Source organism: Manis pentadactyla, chromosome 3 (genome assembly GCF_030020395.1).
Source record: "Manis pentadactyla isolate mManPen7 chromosome 3, mManPen7.hap1, whole genome shotgun sequence".
Lineage (NCBI taxonomy): Eukaryota > Metazoa > Chordata > Mammalia > Pholidota > Manidae > Manis > Manis pentadactyla.
In genome coordinates, this window is record NC_080021.1 from 185,367,502 (window position 1) to 185,392,194 (window position 24,693).

The 24,693-nt window shown below is 39.1% G+C and overlaps 1 long non-coding RNA gene across 1 annotated transcript in view; it reads right to left on the reverse strand.

The window, feature by feature from the left end:
- The window catches only part of LOC118913938 (uncharacterized), a 61,245-nt gene that overhangs the window by 32,373 nt on the left and 4,179 nt on the right, over positions 1-24,693 (reverse strand). The gene's annotated exons all lie outside the window — the stretch shown is intronic.

A 24,693-nucleotide genomic window follows, 5' to 3' on the forward strand; every position in this document is an offset into this window, starting at 1 on the left:
CAAAACATATACCCCAAACCACTCAGCTACTGGAATAAACAAATCTATTTGGAAAGAATAAATACCCTTGGTTATGAGAAATAGAGTCTATCCTCTTTGAAGGATGTGCTAGCATGACAACTAATATATTTTCTCTACATGTACTGCAATTTTCATTTGAGAGAAATATTCTTCTTAGGAGGGGGTTGAGAAGGATTGCTGGCTGAACACATCCCCAAGGACAGAGCCTGGACAGTAGAGAGGGCAGCTGGAGGTATCTGGCATCTTTGGCCTATGCAGGTGGGGCCTGGATGGGGAAGCAGGCTCCCTGGGAGACAGGAACAACATTGCTGATTCTCTAAATCTCACAGTTTCCTAGGGATACCATCCTGGTCTCTGAGTCATCTGAGACAGCTCTGCTGCTCAGGGCCTGTGTGATGACTGCATGACGTACCTGTCACTTTCCTTGGATCTGTAGGGAGGAACTCTGTAGTTGCAGGAATGTGTGGACTCTAGGCCTGGACTTCCTCCTGGTGCTGATTTTTCTCCATGCCTGAGTTCCAGATTCTTCTCTAGGATCAGGCCCATGACAGCCATGTCCTCATGAACATCAGTGTCTCCAGTGCCATGAAGAACAGCTTCGCTTTAACCTGGGCCTGGGCTTCTCAGAGAGGCTGACACTGACTAGGCTTTTAATGGACCTTCCTGACTTCTCCTTTTTTCCTGGGATACCACCAGTGAAAAAAGCTCCTCTCCCTTTTACTGAAGGTACTTTTGGGAGGAAACTGTTCCTTCCAGTGGAGAAACCAAGGGATCTTGCTCACAAGGGTGTCTGCTAATCCTGTGGCCTGGGCAAGAAGATCCCAACTCCTGCCTCCCATACTTGATGCTCTTCTATTTCAGGCCTCCTAGACTTGTCCCTCTCTACACTTGGGGCTAAATTCTTGTCCTGGCTCTCCCTTGAGGTCTGAAGCTTTGGGATCCAGTCCTCTAAGCTAGACTTCTCCCCAGCCTCTGTGTGGGCACACAAGGCCTAGAAAAATTGTCATTCGCCAGTGAGCATTCTCTGGGAATGGGCCTGTGAAGCCAGAAGCCAGGCTATCTGAGGCCAGGGACACTTCAGTGAGACAGCCCTGAAGCTGTCTCTGCAGCTCTAACTGCAATTTGAGGCTTACCCTTTTCAGAAGTTGAATGGGAGAATTGTGGTCCTTTAATGCCTGTGTAACCCTCTACACACACACACATAGGGGGAAAGGGAGACAGGTTGAGGGGACAATATAAAAGTCAAGATAGTAAGGGGATTCTCAAGATGGTTGCATGAGTAGGGTGGCAGGAATCTCCTCCCAAAACCATATATATTTTGAAAATACAGCAAATACAACTATTCCTAAAAGAGTGAACAGAAGATGACAGTACACCAGCCAGGCTACATCTGCAAGAACCCAACATTTCACGAAAAAGGGTAAGATAAAAAGCTGTGACCCGGTAGGACCCAAGCACTCCCCCAACCCCAGCTCACCAGTGGGAGGAAAAGAATCAGAGTGGGGAGGGATTGGAAGCACAGGACTACTAAATAACCAGCCCTAGTAATCTGCACCAGGAACACACACACATCGCATGGTGCTCTGGAAATTAGAGGAGCAGAAAAGCAAAATCTGAGACTAAGACTATGAACAGGTTCCCACAGCCAGCTGCCCTGGGACAAAAGAAAAGCAGGCACTTTAAAAGTCTTAAAGGGACAAGGGTTTAACAGGTAGACAAAATTGTCCTGACACACTCAGCCCAGCGGGCTGGGAACCTTAATGAACTTCAGGCACCCTAACCCCCTGGGTGGCAACACAACTCCAAAGCCCCTCATGGTGATAAGCAGACTGCCATTCCTTCCCCACCCCCAGCACTGCAAGCAAACTGCCTGACCCACCATTGCTGCAGAAGAGCCAGGGACCAGCCCCACCTACAGCAACCACACACCTTAACACAGAGGCTTCTCCCTGAGTGCAGTTGACTGGCACAGACAGCAGAGACCAGTGCAGTCTGGGAGGCACAAAGGGGCTTTGTTCTCATGGCAGAACATACACCGCTCGCCTGTGACCCCCGCCAATGCCCTCAGCCATCCTGAGGGCTGCTCTGTCCATGGCAGCTCAGGAGATTAACCCAGAGGCTTATCCCTGTGTGCTGTTGACTGACACAGACAGTGGATAATGGCACAGAGTCTGGGAAGCACAGAGGCTTTGATCTTGCAGAAGAACATGCACTGCGGGCCTGTGACCTCCGCATTGCCATAGGCTATCTCGAAGCCACCCTGCCCATGGCAGCTCAGTGGAATAACCCAGAGGCTATTCTCTGTGTGTGGTAAACCAGCACAGACAGCAGAGACAGGCAAGGCAACTTGCAAGGAGGAAGGGACTTTGTTCTCCCAGCTGACACACACACCACTCGCCGGCAACCACTCCCATCACCATGAAAAGGCAGAAGAACCTTCTTCAGTCCAAAATCCCTCAAAACAGCAGAGACAGGGCTTGGTGAGACTGAAATTACCAATATTCATGAAAAATAATTCACAATAAAAGTCATAAGAATGCTAATGGAACTACAGAGAAATATTTAAGAGCTAAGGGATGAACTCAGTAGGGAGATAACAGAAATGAAACAAAGAAAGGATTTAAGAGCAGACTGGATGAGGTGCAAGAGACAGTTAATGGAATAGAAATCAGATAACAGGAATACAGAGAATCTGAGGCAAAGACAGATAAAAGGATCTCTAGGAATGAAAGAATATTAAGAGAACTGTGTGACTAATCTGAACAGAACAATGTTTGCATTATAGGGGTACCAGAAGAAGAAGAGAGAAAAAAGGGATAGAAAGTGTCTTGGAAGAAATAATTGCTGAAAACTTCCTGAATCTGGGGAAGGAATTAGTCTCTCAGACCATGGAAGTCCACAGATCTCCCAACACAAGTGACCAAAGGAGGACAACACCAAGACATTGAATAATTCAAGTGGCAAAGATCAAAGACAAGGACAGAGTATTAAAAGCAGCCAGACTGGACACGTAAGAGAATGAAACTGGATCCGTCTAACCCCATACACAAAAGTAAATTCAAAATAGATCAAAGACCTGAATATAAGTCAGGAAACCATAAAATTCTTAGAAAGAAACATAGGCAAAAATCTCTTGGATATAAAAATGAGCAACTTCTTCATGAACATATCTCCCCGGGCAAGGGAAACAAAAGCAAAAATGAACAAATGAGACTATATCAAGCTGAAAAGCTTCTGTACAGCAAAGGACACCATCAATAGAACAAAAAGGTATCCTACAGTATGGGAGAATATATTCATAAATGACAGATCTGATAAAGGTTTTTCACCCATAATATACAAAGAGCCCATGCACCTCAACAAATAAAAAGCAAATAATCCAATTAGAAAATGGGCAGAGGAGCTGAACAGCCAGTTCTCCAAAGAAGAAATTTAGATGGCCAACAGAGACATGAAAAGATGCTCCACATCGCTAGTCATCAGAGAAATGCAAATTAAAACCACAATGAGATATCACCTCACACCAGTAAGGGTCGCCACCATTCAAAAGACAAACAACAACATATGTTGGCAAGGTTGTGTAGAATGGAGAACCCTCCTACACTGCTGGTGGGAATGTAAATTAGTTCAACCATATGGAAAGCAATATGGAGGTTCCTCAAAAAACTAAAAATAGAAATACCATTTGACCCAGGAATTCAACTCCTAGGAATTTACCCTAAGAATGCAGCAGCACACTTTGAAAAAGACATTTGCACCCCTATGTTTATCACAGCACTATTTACAATAGCCAAGAAATGGAAGCAACCTAAGTGTCCATCAGTAGATGAATGGATAAGGAAGATGTGGTATATATACACAATGGAATATTATTCAGCCATAAGAACAAAAGAAATCCTACCATTTGCAACAATATGGATGGGGCTAGAGGGTATTATGTTCACTGAAATAAGCCAGGCAGAGAAAGACAAGTATCAAATGATTTTACTCATATGTGGAGTATAAGAACAAAGAAAAACCTGAAGGAACAAAACAACAGAAGACTCACAGAACCCAAAAATGGAGTAACAGTTACCAAAGGGAAAGGGACTGGGGAGGATGAGTGGGAAGGGAGGGATAAGGGGGTGGGAAGAAACGGGGCACTATGGTTAGCATGTATAATGGGGGAGGGCACAGGGAGGGCTGTGCAACACAGAGAAGACAAGTAGTGATTCTACAGCATCTGACTACGCTGATGGACAGTGACTGTAATGGGGTTTTTGGGGGACTGTGTGATGGGGGGAGTCTAGTAAACATAATGGTCCTCATGTAATTGTAGATTAATGATACCAAAAAAAAATTATAACCCCCCGCAAGATGGCAAGAGCCATCTATATGCTGCCTACAAGAGAATCACTTCAACCCCAAAGGCCTACACAGGCTAAAACTGAAGTAATGGATAAAGATATTTCATGCAAAGAATTGGGAGGAAAAAGCAGGTTTTGCAGTACTTGTATCAGACAAAATAGACTTCAAAAGAAAGAAAGTGAAAAGAGACAAAGAAGTACATTATATAATGATAAAGGGGTCAGTCCAACAGGAGGATATAACCATTATAAATATCTATGTACCCAACACAGGAGCACCGACATATGTGAAACAAATACTAACAGAATTAAAGGAAGAAATAGAATGCAATGCATTCATTTTTGGAGACTTCAACACACCACTCACTCCAAAGGACAGATCAACCAGACAGAAAATAAGTAAGGACACAGAGGCACTGAAAAACACATTAGAACAGATGGACCTAACAGATATCTACAGAACTCTATGCCCAAAAGCAGCAGGACACACATTCTTCTCAAGTACACATGGAAAAATTTCCAGAATAGACCACATACTAGGCCACAAAAAGAGCCTCAGTAAATTCAAAAAGATTCTCAGTAAATTCAAAAAGATTGGAATTCTACCAACCTACTTTTCAGATCACAAAGTTATAAAACTAGAAATAAACTGCACAAAGAAAACAAAAAGGCTCACAAACACATGGAGGCTCAACAACACGCTCTTAAATATTCAATGGATCAATGACAAAATTAAAAGAGATCAAGCAATATACAGAGACAAATAAAAATAACAGCACCACGTCCCAACATCTGTGGGATGCAGCGAAGGCAGTACCAAGAGAGAAGGAAGTATACTGCAATATAGGCCTACCTCAGGAAAGAATAACAATCTCATATGAACAGTATAAACTCACAATTATTGAAACTAGAAAAAGAAGAACAAACGAGGCCCAAACTCAGTAGAAGGAGGGACATAATACAGATGAGAGCATAAATAAATAAAATTGAGAAGAATAAAAGAATAGAATCAATGAAAGCAAGAGCTGGATCTTTGAGAAAATTTTAAAAAATAGATAAACCCTTAACGAGACTTATCAAGAAAAAAAGAGAATCTACACCCATAAACAGAATCAGAAATGAGAAAAAAAAATCAGGATGGACACCACAGAAATACAAAGAATTATTAGAGAATACTATGAAACATTATATGGCAGCAAACTGGATAACCTAGAAGAAATGGACAACTTTCTAGAAAAATACAACCTTCCAACGTCGACCCTGAAAGAAACAGAAAATCTAAACAGACCAATTACCAGCAACAAAATTGAATTGGCAATCAAAAAACTACCCAAGAACAAAACCCCTGGACCACATGGCTTTATCACTGTATTTTATGAGACATTTAGTGAAGTCCTAATACACACACGCCTTAAAGCTTTCCAAAAGGTAGAAGAGGAGGGAATACTTCCAAGCTCATTCTATGAGGCCAGCATCACTCTAATACCAAACCAGCCAAAGACCCCACCAAAAAAGAAAATTACAGACCAATATCCCTGATGAACAGACATGCAAAAATACTGAACAAAATACTAGAAAGCTGAATTCAAAAATACATCAAGAGGACCATACACCATGATCAAATGGGATTTATTCAAGGGATGTAAGGATGGTACAACATTTGAACATCCATCAATATCATCCACCACATTAACAAAAAGAACAAAAACCACATGATCATCTCCATAGATGCTGAAAAAGCATTCAACAAAATTCAACATCCATTCATGATAAAAACTCTCAACAAAATGGGTATAGAGGGAAAGTACCTCAATATAATAAAGGCCATATATGACAAACTCACAGTGAACATTATGCTTAACAGCGAGAAGCTGAAAGCCTTTCCTTTAAAATCGGGAACAAGACAAGGATACCCACTCTCCACGCTTTTATTCAACGTATTACTGGAGATCCTAGCCACAGCAATAAGACAACACAAAGAAATAAAAGGCACCCAGATTGTTAAAGAAGTTAAACTGTCACTGTTTGCAGATGATATGATATTCTACATAAAATACCCTTAAGAATCCACTCCAAAACTACTAGATCTGATATCTGAATTCAGCAAAGTTGCAGGATATAAAATTAATACACAGAAATCTGTTGCTTTCCTATACACTAACGATGAAACAGCAGAAGGAGAAATCAGGAAAACAAGTCCATTCACAATTGAATCAAAAAGAATAAAATACCTGGGAATAAACCTAACCAAGGAAGTGAAAAACCTATACTCTGAAAACTACAAGACACTCATGAGAGAAATTATAGAAGATAACAATAAATGGAAACATATCCTGTGCTCATGTATAGGAAGAATTAATATTGTCAAAATGGCCTTTCTGCCTAAAGCAATCTACAGATTCAATGCAATTACTATCAAAGTACTAATAGCATTCTTCAATGAACTAGAGCAAATGGTTCTAAAATTCATTTTGAACCACAAAAAAAACCCAAAAAGCCAAAGCAATCCTGAGAATGAAGAATAAAGCTGGGGGGATTATGCTCCACAACTTCAAGCTCTACTACAAAGCCACAGTAATCAAGACAATTTGGTACTGCACAAGAATAGAACAATAGGCCAATGGAACAGACTAGAGAGCCCTGATATAAACCCAACCATATATGGTCAACTAATATACAATAAAGGACCCATGGATATACAATGGGGAAATGACAGCCTCTTCAACAGTTGGTGTTGGCAAAACTGGACAGCTACATGCAAGAGAATGAAATTGGATTATTGTTTAAACCCATACAAAAAAGTAAATTCAAAATGTATCAAAGACCTGAATGTAAGTCACGAAACAACAAAACTCTTAGAAGACAACATAGGCAAACATCTCCTGAATATAAGCATGAGCAACTTCTTCCTGAATGCATCTTCTCGAACAAGGGAAACAAAAGCAAAAATGAGCTCATGGGACTACATCAAACTAAAAAAACTAAAAAGTTTCTGTACGCAAAGGACACCATCAACAGAACAAAAAGGCATCCTACAGTATGGGAGAATATATTTGTAAATGACATAACCAACAAGGGGTTAACATCCAAAATATATAAAGAACTTACATGCCTCAACACCCAAAAAGCAAATAACGAGATTAACAAAGGGGCAGAGGATATGAAGAGACAGTTCTCCAAAGAAGAAATTCGGATGACCAACAGACACATGAAAAGATGCTCCACATCACTAATCATCGGGGAAATGCAAATTAAAACCACAATGAGATACCACCTCACACCAGTAAGGATGGCCAGCATCAAAAAGACTAAGAACAACAAATGCTGGTGAGGATGAGGAGAAAGGGGAACCCTCCTACACTGCTGGTTGGAATGTAAGCTAGTTCAACCATTCTGGGAAGCAATATGGAGGCTCCTCACAAAACTAAAAATAGAAATACCATTTGACCAGGGAATCCCATCTCTTGGAATTTACCCAAAGAATACAACTTCTCAGGCTCAAAAAGACAGATGCAGACCTATGTTTATTGCAGCACTTTATACAATAGACAAAATGTGGAAGCAACCTAAGTGTGCATCAGTAGATGAATGGACAAAGAAGATGTGGTAAGTATACACAATGGAATACTAATTAGCCATAAGAAAGAAACAAGTCCTATCATTTGCAACAGCATGGATGGAGCTCGAGGATAATATTCTCAGTGAAATAAGCCAGGTGGAGAAAGATAAGCACCAAGTGATTTCCCTCGTTTGTGGAGTATAACAATGAAGCAAAACTGAAGGAACAAAATAGCAGCAGACTCAGGGACTCCAAGAATGAACTAGTGGTTACCAAAGGGGAGGGGTGTGGAGGGTGGGTGGGGAGGAAGGGAGAAGGGGATTGAGGGGTATTATGTTTAGTACACATGGTGTGGGGGATCACAGGGATAACAGTGTAGTACAGAGAAGGCACATGGTGGATTTGTAGCATCATACTACACTGATGGGCAGTGACTGCATTGGGGTATGGGTGAGGATTTGATAATATGGGTAAATGTAGTATCTACAATGTTTTTTCAGGTGAAACCTTCATAAGAGTGTATATCAATCATACCTTAACATAAAAAAATCTCAGGAATGAATTTAGGATGGAGATCCAATCATTGAAGTGCACAATGGAGAGTATTAAAATTAGAGTAGATAGGGTGGAGGAGAAAATTAATGAAATAGAAATTAGAGAAGATGAATACAAAGAAGCTGAGGCACAGAGAGAAAAAAGGATCTCTAAGAATGAAAGAATACTGAGAGAACCGTGTGACCAATCTAAACAGAACAATATTTGTACCATAGGGGTACCAGAAGGAGAAGAAGAGAAAAAAGAGATAGAAAGTGTCTTTGAGGAAGTATTTGCTGAAAACATCCCCAATCTGGGGAAGGAGATAGTCTCTCAGGCCATAGAGGTGCACAGATCTCCCAACACAAGGGATGCAAGGAGGACAACACCAAGACATATAATAATTAAAATGGCAAAGATCAAGGATAAGGGCAGACTATTAAAAGCAGCCAGTGAGAGAAATTAGAACAAAGGAAAACCAATCAGGTTAACATCAAATTTCTCAGCAGAAACCTTATAGGCCAGAAGAGAGTGGCATGATATATTTAATGCAATTAAGCAGAAGGTCCTTGAATCAAGAATACTTTATTTGGCAAGATAATCATTTAAATTTGAAGGAGGGATTAAACAATTTCCAGATAAGCAAAAGCTGAGAGAATTAACATCCCACAAACCATCTCTACAGTGTATTTTGGAGGGACTGCTATAGATGGAATTGTTCCTAAGGTTAAATAGCTGTCACCAGAGGTAATAAAAAGGGATAGACAAAGAGTACAGAATATGAGACCTAATATATAAAGAAGGGAAGAGGAATAAAAGGAGGGAGAAAAAAAGAAAACCTTTAGATTGTGTTTGTAATACTAAGTGAGTTAAGTTAGACTCTTAGATATTAAGGAAGTTACCTTTGACCTTTTGGTAACCACAAATCTAAAGCCTGCAATGGCAATAAATACATACCTTGCGAAAATCACCCTAAATGTAAATGGTCTGAATGCAACATTCAAAAGACATAAAGTCACTGAATGGATATAAAAACAAGACCCAACTATATGCTGCCTACAAGAGACTCACTTCAAACCCAAAGACATACACAGACTAAAAGTAAAGGGATGGAAAAAGATATTTCATGCAACTAATAGGGAGAAAAAAGCAGGTGTTGGATACTTCTATCAGACAAAATAGACTTCAAAACAAAGAGAGTCACAAGAGACAAAGAAGAGCATCACATAATGGTGAAGGGGTCAATCCAACAAGAGGGTAAAACCATTATAAATATCTATGCACCCAACACAGGAGCACGGACATATGTAAAACAAATACTAACAGAATTAAAAGGGGAAATAGAATTTAATGCATTCATTCTACAAGACTTCAACACTCCACTCACTAAAAAGGACAGATCAACCAGACAGAAAATAAGTAAGGACACAGAGGCATTGAACAACATGTTAGAAGAGATGGACCTAACAGACATCTACAGAACAAAAGCCACATCAACACCCAAAAGCAGCAGGACACACATTCTTCTCAAGTGTACATGGAACATTTTCCAGAATAGACCACAAACGAGCCCACAAACAGAGCCTCAGTAAATTCGAAAAGACTGAAATTCTACCAACCAACTTCTCATATAACAAAAGTATAAAACTAGAAATTAATTGCAGAAAGAAAACAAAAAGGATCACAAACACATGGAGGCTTAACAACATGCTCCTAAATAATCAATGGAAAAATGACCAAATTAAAACACAGATCATGCAATATATGGAGACAAATGAAAACAACAGCACAATGCCCCAACTTCTGTAGGACACAGTGAAGAAAGTTCTAAGAGGGAAGTATACAGCAATACAGGCCTATTTCATGAAGGAGGAACAATCCAAAATAAATAGCCTAAATTTACAATTACTGAAACTAGAAAAAGAAGAACAAATGAAGCCCAAAGTCACCAGAAGAGGAGACATAATAAAGATCGGAGAAGAAATAAATAAAATTGAGAAGAATAAAACAATAGAAAAAAATTAATGAAAGCAAGAGCAGGTTCTTTGAGAAAATAAACAAAATAGATAACCCCCTAGCCAAACTTATTAAGAAAAAAAGAGAATCTACACACATAAACAGAATCATAAATGAGAAAGGAAAAATCATGATGGACACCACAGAAATACAAAGAATTATCAGAGAATACTATGAAAATCTATATGGTAACAAGCTGGATAACCTAGAAGAAATGGACAACTTTCTAGAAAAACACAACCTTCAAAGACTGACCCAGGAAGAAACCGAAACATAACAGACCAATTACCAGCAATTAAATTGAAACTTAATTTAAAAAACTACCCAAGAACAAAACCCCCATTCCAGATGGATTCACTGCTGAATTTTATCAGACATTTAGTGAAGAGTTAATACCCATTCTCCTTAAAGTTTTCCAAAAAATATAAGAGGAAGGAATACTTCGAAACATCACTCTAATACCAAAACCAGGCAAAGACACCACAAAAAAAGAAAACTATAGGCCAATATCCCAGATGAACACAGATGTAAAAATACTCAACAAAATATTAGCAAACCGAATTCAAAAATACATCAAGAGGATTATACACCATGACCATGTGGGATTCATCCCAGGGACGCAAGGATGGTACAACATTCAAAAATTCATCAACATCACCCACCACATAAACAAAAAGAAGGATAAAAATCAGATGATTATCTCCACAGATGCTGAAAAAGCATTCAACAAAATTCAACATCCATTCATGATAAAAACTCTCAACAAAATGGGTATTGAGGGCAAGTACCTCAACATAATAAAGGCCATATATGAAAAACCCACAGCCAACATCATACTGAACAGCGAGAAGCTGAAAGCTTTTCCTCTAAGATCGGGAACAAGACAAGGATGCCCACTCTCCTCACTGTTATTCAACATAGTACTGGAGGTCCTAGCCATGGCAATTAAACAAAACAAAGAAATACAAGGCATCCACATTGGTAAAGAAAAAGTCAAACTGTCACTATTTGCAGATGACATGATATTGTACATAAAAAACCCTAAAGACTCCACTCCAAAACTACTAGAAATAATATCGGAATTCAGCAAAGTTGCAGGATACAAAATTAACACACAGAAATCTGTAGCTTTCCTATACACTAACAATGAACTAATAGAAAGAGAAATCAGGAGAAGAATTCCATTCACAATTGCATCAAAAAGAATAAAATACCTAGGAATAAACCTAACCAAGGAAGTGAAAGACCTACATCCTGAAAACTACAAGACATTCCTAAGAGAAATTAAAGAGGACACTAACAAATGGAAATCCATCTGATGCTCTTGGCCAGGAAGAATTCATATCTTCAAAATGGCCATCCTGCCCAAAGCAATCTACAGATTCAATGCAATCCCTATCAAATTACCAACAGCATTCTAACGAACTGGAAGAAATAGTTCAAAAACTCATATGGAACCACAAAAGACCCCAAATAGCCAAAGCAATCCTGAAAAGGAAGAATAAAGCAGGGGGGATCTCACTCCCCAACTTCAAGCTCTACTACAAAGCCACAGTAATCAAGACAATTTGGTACTGGCACAAGAACAGAGACACAGACCAGTGGAACAGAAGAGAGACTCCAGACATTAACCCAAACATATATGGTCAATTAATATATGATAAAGGAGCCATGGACATACAATAGGGAAATGACAGTCTCTTCAACAGTTGGTGTTGGCAAAACTGGACAGCTACATGTAAGAGAATGAAACTAGATCATTGTCTAACCCCATACACAAAAGTAAATTTGAAATGGATCAAAGATCTGAATGTTAGTCATGAAACCATAAAACTCTTAGAAAAAAACACAGGCAAAATCTCTTGGACATACATATGAGCGACTTCTTCATGAACATATCTCCCTGGGCAAGGGAAACAAAAGCAAAAATGAACAAGTGGGACTATATCAAGCTGAAAAGCTTCTGTATAGCAAAGGACACCATCAATAGAACAAAAAGGTATCCTACAGTATGGGAGAATATATTCATAAATGACAGATCCGATAAAGGGCTGACATCCATAATATATAAAGAGCTCACGCACCTCAACAAACAAAAAGCAAATAATCCAATTAAAAAAATGGGTAGAGCAGCCGAACAGACAGATCTCCAAAGAAGAAATTCAGATGGCCAACAAACACATGAAAAGATGCTCCACGTCGCTAGTCATCAGAGAAATGCAAATTAAAACCACAATGACATATCACTTCACACCACTTAGGATTGCCACCATCCAAAAGACAAACAAGAAATGTTGGTGAGGTTGTGGAGAAAGGGGAACCCTCCTACACTGCTGGTGGGAATGTAAATTAGTTCAACCATTGTGGAAAGCAATATGGAGGTTCCTCAAAAAGCTCAAAATAGAAATACCATTTGACCCAGGAATTCCACTTTTAGGAATTTACCCTAAGAATGCAGCAGCCCAGTTTGAAAAAGACATATGCACCCCTATGTTTATCACAGCACTATTTACAATAGCCAAGAAATGGAAGCAACCTAAGCGTCCAGCAGTAGATGAATGGATAAAGAAGATGTGGTACATATACACAATGGAGTATTATTCAGCCATAAGAAGAAAACAAATCCTACCATTTGCAACAACATGGATGGAGCTATTGGGCATTATCCTCAGTGAAATAAGCCAGGTGGAAAAAGACAGGTATCAAATGATTTCACTCATCTATGGAGTATAAGAACAAAGAAAAAAAACTGAAGGAACAAAACAGCAGCAGACTCACAGAACCCAAGAATGGACTAACAGTTACCAAAGGGAAAGGGACTGGGTAGTGATTCTATAGTATCTTACTATGCTGATAAACAGTGACTGTCATGGGGTTTTGCGGGTGGACTTGGTGATGGGGGGAGTCTAGTAAACATAATGTTCCTCATGTAATTGTAGATTAATGATACCAAAAAAAAGAAGATGAAAACAAATCATACCATTTGCAACAACATGGATGGAGCTAGAGGGTATTATGCTCAGTGAAATAAGCCAGGTGGAGAAAGACAAGCATCAAATGATTTCACTCATCTGTATAAGAACAAAGAGAAAACTGAAGGAACAAAACAGCAGCAGACTCACAGAACCCAGGAATGGACTAACAGTTACCAAAGGGAAAGGGACTGGAGAGGATGGATATGAAAGGAGGGACAAGGGGATAAAGGGCATTACGATTAGCACACATAATGTAGCATGGGCACACGGGGAAGGCAGTATAGCACAGAGAAGACAAATAGTGATTCTGTAGCATCTTACTATGCTGATGGACAGTGACTGTAAATGGGTATGTGGTGGGGACTTGATAATGGGGGGAATCTAGTAACCACAATGTTGTTCATGCAAGTGTATATTAATGATATCAAAAATAAATAATAAATAATAAATTTTTAAAAGGGAAAGAAAACCAGGAAAAAAAAAAGAAAGTTCCTTACAGCAATAAAAACCCTGAGATAGTCAGAAAAAAAGAAAAGACTTTGTGACATTGGATTTGGGTACAATTTCATGGATATGACATCAAAAGCAAATGCAATGAGAGAGGAAAATAACAGATGAATTAGACTTCATAAAAGTTAAAAACATTAAAACATATTATCAAGAAAGTGGAATGTCAACCTACAGAATAGAAGAAAATATTTGCAAACTATATATCTGACAGATTAATATCTAGAATACATATATACAACTCACCAACAAAATCAAACAACTCAGATCAAAAATGAGAAAAGCATTTGAATAGACATTTCTCCAAGGAAGATATACAAATACCCAATAAGCACAAGAAAAGATGCTCAACTTCATTAGTCATGAGGGAAATGCAAATAAAAACCACAATGAGATATCACTTCCACCTAGTAGGATGGCAATTACCAAAAACAAAACAAAACAAAATATAAAAAGTATTAGGGAGGATGTGGAGAAATGGAACCCTCAGACATCGCTGGTGGGGATGTAAAATAGTGCAGCTGCTGTGGAAAACTGTTTGATGATCCCTTAAAAAATTAAACATAAAACTGCCATATGACACAGCAATACCACTCCTAGGTATATGTCCAAAAGAACTGAAAGCAGGGACTTGAATATGTACTTCTATACCAATGTTCATATAGCTGCATTATCCACAATAGACAAAAGGTGAAAACAACTCAAGTGTCCATCAGTGGATGTTGGATTTAAAAAATGCAGCATATGCATACAGTGGAATCTGTCAGCCCTAAAAGGAGGTAAAATTTCTTATATATGCTACAAACCTCAAAATCAGTATACTAAGGGAAATTAGCCAGACACAGGACAAATATTGTATGAATCCACTTATATTGTATGTATCTACACTTAGGAGTGCCTAGAATTGGTAAATTTATAGGGACAGAAATTAGAATAGAGGTTATGAGGAGCTGGGGGGCAAAAGGGAAGAGGGAGTTATTATTTATAGGTACAGAGTTTATTAGAGATGATAAAAAAGTTTTAGATATAGACAGTGGTGATGATTACACAAATTGTGAATGTATGTAATGCCTGAATCTGAACTGTACACTTATAAATGGTTAAAATGATATTATGATGTGTATTTTATTACAATAAAAACAGTAAAGTCTATATTTAAAAATAATACCATGCTATGTCAATTATATCTCAGCAAAATTTAATTAGTTGATTGATTTTAAAAAACCAATGATGTCAAAATGGATCAAAGACTTAAGCGTAAGAGCTAAAACAATAAAATTCTTAGGAAAAAACATAGCGGCAAATCTTCATATCTTGGAATGGGCAAAGGATTCTTAGATATGACACCAAATGTGTGAGCAACCAAAGAAAAAAATAGATAAATTAGACTTCATAAGAGGAGCCAAGATGGCGGCATGAGTAGAGCAGCGGAAATCTCCTCCCAAAAAGACATTTATCTATGAAAATATAACAAAGACAACTCTTCCTAGAATAAAGACCAGAAGACACAGGACAACATCCAGACCACATCCACACCTGCGAGAACCCAGCGCCTCGCAAAGGGGGTAAGATACAAGCCCCGGCCCCGCGAGAGCCGAGCGCCCCTCCCCCCAGCTCCTGGCGGGAGAAGAATAGGCAGAGCAGGAGGGAGAAGGAGCCCAGGACTGCTGAACACCCAGCCCCAGCCATCCGGGCAAGAGCGCAGACACAGTGCGTGCAAAGGGGGCCCTGGACACTAGGGAATCAGGGTAGCAAGAAGAGTGAGGGGGTACAGGAAGCCTGGCGCCGGAGAATAAAGAAAAACGAGCAGCCATTTTTTATTTTAATTTTAATTTTTTTAATTTTACAAATTAATTTTATTATTACTTTTTTGGGGTCGTTGTTTTGTTTTAGCGGGTGCTTTTTGGAAGTCTTAAAGGGGCAGGGCAGGACACTTAATCCAGAGGTAGAGAATCCGGGGATCTCTGAGCACCCTAATCCCCTGGGCTGCAGGGAGCTCGGAGGCCCCTTACAGAGATAAATAGCCTCCAGGCCGCTCCCTCTCCAACGCGACTTGACCATTTTGGAGCAGCAGCCCGAGCCAGGCCACGCCCACAGCAACAGCGGAGATAAACTCCATAGCATCTGGGCAGGAAGCAGAAGCCCTGTCTGCGTGCAGCTGTCCAGCAAAAGCCACTAGAGGTCGCTGTTCTCCCAGGAGAGGAGGGCCACAAACCAACAAGAAGGGAAGTTCTTCCAGCCATCACTCGTCCCAGTTCTGCAAACTATTCCTATCACCATGAAAAGGCAAAGCTACAGGCAGACAAAGATCACAGAGACAACACCAGAGAAGGAGACAGACCTAACCAGTCTTCCTGACAAAGAATTCAAAATAAGAATCATAAACATGCTGACAGAGATGCAGAGAAATACACAAGACATATGCGATGAAGTGCAGAGGGAGATCACAGATGCCAGAAAGGAGATTACAGAAATGAAACAAACTCTGGAAGGGTTTATAAGCAGAATGGATAGGATGCAAGAGGCCATTGATGGAATTGAAACCAGAGAACAGGAACGCATAGAAGCTGACATAGAGAGAGACAAAAGGATCTCCAGGAATGAAACAATGTTAAGAGAACTGTGTGACCAATCTAAAAGGAACAATATCCGTATTATAGGGGTCCCAGAAGAAGAAGACAGAGGAAAAGGGATGGAAAGTATCTTGGAAGAAATAATTGCTAAAAACTTCCCCAAACTGAGGGAGGAAATAAATGAACAGACCACGGAAATACACAGAACCCCCAACAGAAAGGATCCAAGGAGGACAACACCAAGACACATAATAATTAAAATGGCAAAGATCAAGGGCAAGGAAAGAGTGTTAAAGGCAGCTAGAGAGAAAAAGGTCACCTATAAAGGAAAACCCATCAGGCTAACATCAGATTTCTCAACAGAAACCCTACAGGCCAGAAGAGAATGGCATGATATATTAAATGCAATGAAACAGAAGGGCCTTGAACCAAGGATACTGTATCCAGCATGACTATCATTCAAATATGATGGTGGGATTAAACAATTCCCAGACAAACAAAAGCTGAGGGAATTTGCTTCCCACAAACCACCTCTACAGAACATCTTACAGGGACTGCTCTAGATGGGAGCACTCCTAGAAAGAGCACAGAACAAAACACCCAACATATGAAGAATGGAGGAGGAGGAATAAAAGGGAGAGAAGAAAAGAATCTCCAGACAGTGTATATAACAGCTCAATAAGCGAGCTAAGTTAGGCAGTAAGATACTAAAGAGGCTAACCTTGAACCATTGGTAAACACGAATTTAAAGCCTCCAATGGCAATAAGTACATATCTTTCAATACTCACCCTAAATGTTAATGGACTGAATGCACCAATCAAAAGACACAGAGTAACAGAATGGATAAAAAAGCAAGACCCATCTATATGCTGCTTACAAGAAACTCACCTCAAACCCAAAGACATGCACAGACTAAAAGTCAAGGGATGGAAAAACATATTTCAGGCAAACAACAGCGAGAAGAAAGCAGGGGTTGCAGTACTAATATCAGACAAAACAGACTTCAAAACAAAGAAAGTAACAAGAGATAAAGAAGGACACTACATAATGATAAAGGGCTCAGTCCAACAAGAGGATATAACCATTCTAAATATATATGCACCCAACACAGGAGCCCCAGCATATGTGAAACAAATACTAAAAGAACTAAAGGGGGAAATAGACTGCAATGCATTCATTCTAGGAGACTTCAACACACCACTCACCCCAAAGGATAGATCCACCGGGCAGAAAATAAGTAAGGACACGGAAGCACTGAACAACACAGTAGAGCAGATGGACCTAATAGACATCTATAGAACTCTACATCCAAAAGCAACAGGATACACATTCTTCTCAAGTGCACATGGAACATTCTCCAGAATAGACCACATACTAGGCCACAAAAAGAGCCTCAGAAAATTCCAAAAGATTGAAATCCTACCAACCAACTTTTCAGACCACAAAGGCATAAAACTAGAAATAAATTGTACAAAGAAAGCAAAAAGGCTCACAAACACATGGAGGCTTAACAACATGCTCCTAAATAATCAATGGATCAGTGACCAAATCAAAATGGAGATTCAGCAATATATGGAAACAAATGACAACAAGAACACTAAGTCCCAACTTCTGTGGGACACAGCAAAAGAAGTCTTAAGAGGAAAGTATATAGCAATGCAAGCATATTTAAAAAAGGAAGAACAATCCCAAATGAATGGTCTAATGTCACAATTATCAAAATTGGAAAAAGAAGAACGAATGAGGCCTAAGGTCAGCAGAAGGAGGGACATAATAAAGATCAGAGAAGAAATAAATAAAATTGAGAAGAATAAAACAATAGCAAAAATCAATGAAACCAAGACCTGGTTCTTCGAGAAAATAAACAAAATAGATAAGCCTCTAGCCAGACTTATTAAGAAGAAAAGAGAGTCAACACAAATCAACAGTATCAGAAACGAGAAAGGAAAAATCACGACGGACCCCACAGAAATACAAAGAATTAGTAGAGAATAGTATGAAAACCTATATGCTAACAAGCTGGGAAACCTAGGAGAAATGGACAACTTTCTTGAAAAATACAACCTTCCAAGACTGACCCAGAAAGAAACAGAAAATCTAAACAGACCAATTACCAGCAACGAAATTGAATTGGTAATCAAAAAACTACCAAAGAACAAAACCCCCAGGCCAGATGGATTTACCTCGGAATTTTATCAGACATACAGGGAAGACATAATACCCATTCTCCTTAAAGTTTTCCAAAAAATAGAGGAGGAGGGGATACTCCCAAACACATTCTATGAAGCTAACATCACCCTAATACCAAAACCAGGCAATGACCCCATCAAAAAAGAAAAGTACAGACCAATATCCCTGATGAAAGTAGATGCAAAAATACTCAACAAAATATTAGCAAACCGAATTCGAAAATAAATCAAAAGGATCATACACCACGACCAAGTGGGATTCATCCCAGGGATGCAAGGATGGTACAACATTCGAAAGTCCATCAACATCATCCACCACATCAACAAAAAGAAAGACAAAAACCACATGATCATCTCCATAGATGCTGAAAAAGCATTTGACGAAGTTCAACATCCATTCATGATAAAAACTCTCAGCAAAATGGGAATAGAGGGCAAGTACCTCAACATAATAAAGGCCATCTATGATAAACCCACAGCCAACATTATATTGAACAGCGAGAAGCTGAAAGCATTTCCTCTGAGATCGGGAACTAGACAGGGATGCCCACTCTCCCCACTGTTATTTAACATAGTACTGGAGTTCCTAGCCACGGCAATCAGACAAAACAAAAAAATACAAGGAATCCAGATTGGTAAAGAAGAAGTTAAACTGTCACTATTTGCAGATGACATGATACTGTACTAAAGAATCCTAAAGTATCCTAAAGACTCCACCCCAAAACTACTAGAACTGATATCGGAATACAGCAAAGTTGCAGGATACAAAATCAACACACAGAAATCTGTGGCTTTCCTATACACTAACAATGAACCAACAGAAAGAGAAATCAGGAAAACAACTCCATTCACAATTGCATCAAAAAAAATAAAATACCTAGGAATAAACCTAACCAAAGAAGTGAAAGACTTATACTCTGAAAACTACAAGTCACTCTTAAGAGAAATTAAAGGGGACACTAACAGATGGAAACGCATCCCATGCTCGTGGCTAGGAAGAATTAATATTGTCAAAATGGCCATCCTGCCCAAAGCAATATACAGATTTGATGCAATCCATATGCAACTACCAGCAACATTCTTCAATGAACTGAAACAAATAATTCAAAAATTCATATGGAACCACCAAAGACCCCGAATAGCCAAAGCAATCCTGAGAAAGAAGAATAAAGTAGGGGGGATCTCACTCCCCAACTTCAAGCTCTATTATAAAGCCATAGTAATCAAGACAATTTGGTACTGGCACAAGAACAGAGCCACAGACCAATGGAACAGACTAGAGAATCCAGACATTAACCCAGACATATATGGTCAATTAATATTTGATAAAGGAGCCATGGACATACAATGGGGAAATGACAGTCTCTTCAACAGATGGTGCTGGCAAAACTGGACAGCTACGTGTAGGAGAATGCAACTGGACCATTGTCTAACCCCATATACAAAAGTAAACTCAAAATGGATCAAAGACCTGAATGTAAGTCATGAAACCATTAAGCTCTTGGAAGAAAACATAGGCAAAAACCTCTTAGACATAAACATGAGTGACCTCTTCTTGAACATATCTTCCCGGGCAAGGAAAACAACAGCAAAAATGAACAAGTGGGACTATATTAAGCTGAAAAGCTTCTGTACAGCAAAAGACACCATCAATAGAACAAAAAGGAACCCTACAGCATGGGAGAATATATTTGAAAATGACAGATCTGATAAAGGCTTGACGTCCAGAATATATAAAGAGCTCACACGCCTCAACAAACAAAAAACAAATAACCCAATTAAAAAATGGGCAGAGGAACTGAACAGACAGTTCTCCAAAAAAGAAATACAGATGGCCAACAGACACATGAAAAGATGCTCCACATCGCTAATTATCAGAGAAATGCAAATTAAAACTACAATGAGGTATCACCTCACACCAGTAAGGATGGCTGCCATCCAAAAGACAGAGAACAACAAATGTTGGCGAGGCTTGGAGAAAGGGGAACCCTCCTACACTGCTGGTGGGAATGTAAATTAGTTCAACCATTGTGGAAAGCAGTATGGAGGTACATCAAAATGCTCAAAATAGACTTACCATTTGACCCAGGAATTGCACTCCTAGGAATTTACCCTAAGAATGCAGCAATCAAGTATGAGAAAGACCAATGCACCCCTATGTTTATCACAGCACTATTTACAATAGCCAAGAATTGGAAGCAACCTAAATGTCCATCAATAGATGAATGGATAAAGAAGATGTGGTACATATACACAATGGAATACTACTCAGCCATAAGAAAAGGGCAAATCCTACCATTTGCAGCAACGTGGATGGAACTGGAGGGTATTATGCTAAGTGAAACAAGCCAAGTGGAGAAAGAGAAATACCAAATGATTTCACTCATCTGTGGAATATAAGAACAAAGGAAAAACTGAAGAAACAAAACAGCAGCAGAATCACAGAACTCAAGAATGGACTAACAGTTACCAAAGGGAAAGGGACTGGGGAGGATGGGTGGGTAGGGAGGGATAAGGAGGGGAAAAGTAGGAGGGTATTAAGATTAGCATGCATGGGGGGGTGGGAGAAAGGGGAGGGCTGTACAACACAGAGAAGGCAAGTAGTGATTCTACAACATTTGCTATGCTGATGGACAGTGACTGTAAAGGGGTTTATTGGGGGGACCTGGTATAGGGGAGAGCCTAGTAAACATAATATTCATCATGTAAGTGTAGATTAATGATACCAAAAAAAAAAAAGGCAGTTCCTGTGTGGAGACCTCCAATGAGTTCTACACAAGGGTATAAAGGGCATATAAAAGTGTAGGCAAAGGGTCTGTTTGCGTCTATACAGAAGATCAAAGCCTAATTGGGCTACCCCGAAAATGAACTAAGATACGATATGAAAGAGAACTCCCAACATCAGCACTCTCGGGAAGACTCATGCCAGAAGATGATCATCAAAAAACCCCAACAAAGATCCACGCACTGCTACAGCTGTAGATGCACTCATCCCACCAGCTCCTGGACTTGCCATGGGAATGAAGGAGATATCTAAGCTGGCCTGTGCATACAGTAAAACAACAAATTTGACTGGATCTATACTGTTGGAACTCAACCAAGAATTAGGAGAAGTGCAAATTGTAGCGCTCCAAAATCTTACGACTACAGACTATTTACTGTTAAAAGAACATATGGGATGTGAACAGTCCCCAGGAATGGGTTGTTTTAATTTGTCTGATTTCTCTCAGACTGTTCAAGTTCAGTTGGACAATATCCACCATATCATAGATAAGTTTTCACAAATGCCTAAGGTGCCTAACTGGTTTTCTTGGTTTCACTGGAGATGGCTGGTAATTACAGGTATGCTTTGGTTATGTAACTATACTCCTATTATGTTAATGTGTGTGCGCAATTTAATTAGTAGTTTAAAACCTATACGTGTTGAGGTTACTCTACAAGAAGATATGTCAAAGAAATAATCAATCTTCCCATGTTTTCTTCTGCCTGCTACTTCTATAGCTTTTCTTCTTCCTTCCTAATTACAACCCTTAAATAGAGTTCGTGCCTCATATCAAATTTACCGAGTATCATAATTCTTCCAAGTGGTAAAGATACCTCAAGACAAATGCTGGGCATAGAAGCCACAGGGCATAAATATGCAAAGAAGTAAAAAGCTAACCTTTTCAAACAATAAGGCTTCTCTCTCACTTACCAACTTTACATTTCCCTGTATGGCCCCGGAAGATGACTGGTTAGCCAGAGACGGGTAAGATTCCTCAAGGGAGGAACAACCTAAGACAGGCACAGTCACAGGGGGGCCATCAGGTGAGAAATTAGGGATCAACAGAGGTGAGGCTTAGAACCTCACCCCCCCTGTTCTGAGAGAAATCTTCTGCATACATGGATGTTTTATTGCCCTTGTGTAGCTTGGATTAACACATAGTCTACAGGCACACACCTGATCATCTACATTTGCTCTCTTACAACACTAAACTATGTTTTCTACCTTTATCTTGTATCTACCTACCACTTCAGCATTTTATTAAAAATAATAATAATAAAGAGAGAAATGTGGTATCCACATATAAATCAAGTATAAAAATCAAATGAGTATTCATATTTGAACTGTTTATAGTTCATAATGCATGAGCAAAAACGAAAGTTTCTGTGATGACTGCCCTTGTACTGTTCACCATGTAACTTATTCACTATGTAAGAATTTGTTCTCCATGTAAGAACTTGTTTGCTATGCCTCAGAAGATTGGAGACTGATGAAAATTAGGCTTGGGGTGGATTAATGATTGTGCATTGAGCATTGACTCCCCTATACAGAATTTTATTGTTGTTAACAACCATTTGATCAATAAATATGAGAGATGCCCTCACAACAACAACAAAAAAATGTAAACACTTCCAATTGTAAAATAAATAAGTAACCGGGATGTAATGTATAGCATAAGGAATATAGTCAAAATATTGTAACAACTTGGTATGGTGATAGCTGGTACCTAGAATTATCATGTATATAAATGTTGAATCACTGTGTTGTACACCTGAAACTAATGTAATGTAATACTGTGTGTCAACTACCCTTCAATAAAAAATAATTAGCTACAAAAAAAAAATTAGACTTCATAAAAATTAAAGACTTTCCTGCTTCAAAAGACACTATCAAGAAAGCGAAAAGACAACTCATTGAATGGGAGAAAATATTTGTAGAACATATATTTTTAAGGGTTTAGTATCCAGAATACATTAAAAAAGAAACTCTTACAATTCAACAACAAAAAGACAATCAACCTAATTTAAAAATAGGCAAAGGACTTGAATAGAAATTTTGCCAAAGTATAAGATATATAAATGGCCAACAAGCACATGAGAAGATCTCAGTGTCCTGAGTCATTAGGGAACTCTCGTGCATTGCTGGGAAATGTAAAATGGTACAGCTGCTTTGGAAAATAGTTCTGTGGTTCCTCAAAAGGTTAAATATAGACTTATCATATGACCCAATGATCTCATCCTGAGGTATATACCCAAAAGAAATGAAAATATATATTCCCACAAAAGCTTATACACAAATGTTTATAACAGCATTATTCAGATTAGCAAAAGAGATGTAAACAACTCAAATGTCCACCAACTGATGAATGGAGAAACAAAATGTGGTATAGCTACACAATGGAATATTATTCATCCATAAAAAGGAATGAAGTACTGATACATGCTACAACATGGATAAACTTTCCAAGTCTTATGCTATGTGAAAGAAGCCAGACACAAAAGGTCACATATATTGTATGATTCCATTTATATGAGATATCCAGAATAGGCAAATCTATAGAGACAGAAAGTAGATTAGTGGTTGTCAGAGACTGCGGGCAGAGAGGAATAAGGGGTGTGTTAATGGGTACACCTGTTGTTGAGATTATAAAAATGTTTCAGAATTAGATAGTGGTGATGATTGCACAACTTTGAGAATATCCTAAAGACTACAGAATTCTACATTTTAAAGTGGTGAATTCTATGGCATGGGAATTATATCTCAAGTTCTAAAAATATTTTTTAAAATGAGTAAGAGGAAACCATGAGTAAGGGGTTGATATCCTGAGAAAAGGTGGAATCAGGTAAGGCGAAATGGTCTAGACACAAAGTCTAGCTGGAGAACAGGATCTAAGTGTGCTCTGAAAGGAAGAGGGGCAAAGGCAAGTGGTGGTGGTGGAAGATGGTCCAATATGAAAGTGGGACCCAGTGGCAAAAAGGGGTGGTGGCAAAAGGCACTGGGTGATGAGAATAATAAAAAGACTAGTTACCAAGAGAAGCCCAGTCTTGAGGGTGAAAGGAGAGAGTTCAGAAGGAGGTAGGGTCTAGTAGCAGAGATTCTGTAACAAAGATGAAAGTCAGGGTTAGGGTCAAAAAGACTAAATGAATAAGAAGGCAAGGAAAGCTCCAAAGATGGAGGAGATAAAGTTATCAGGGGGTGAGCAAAACAG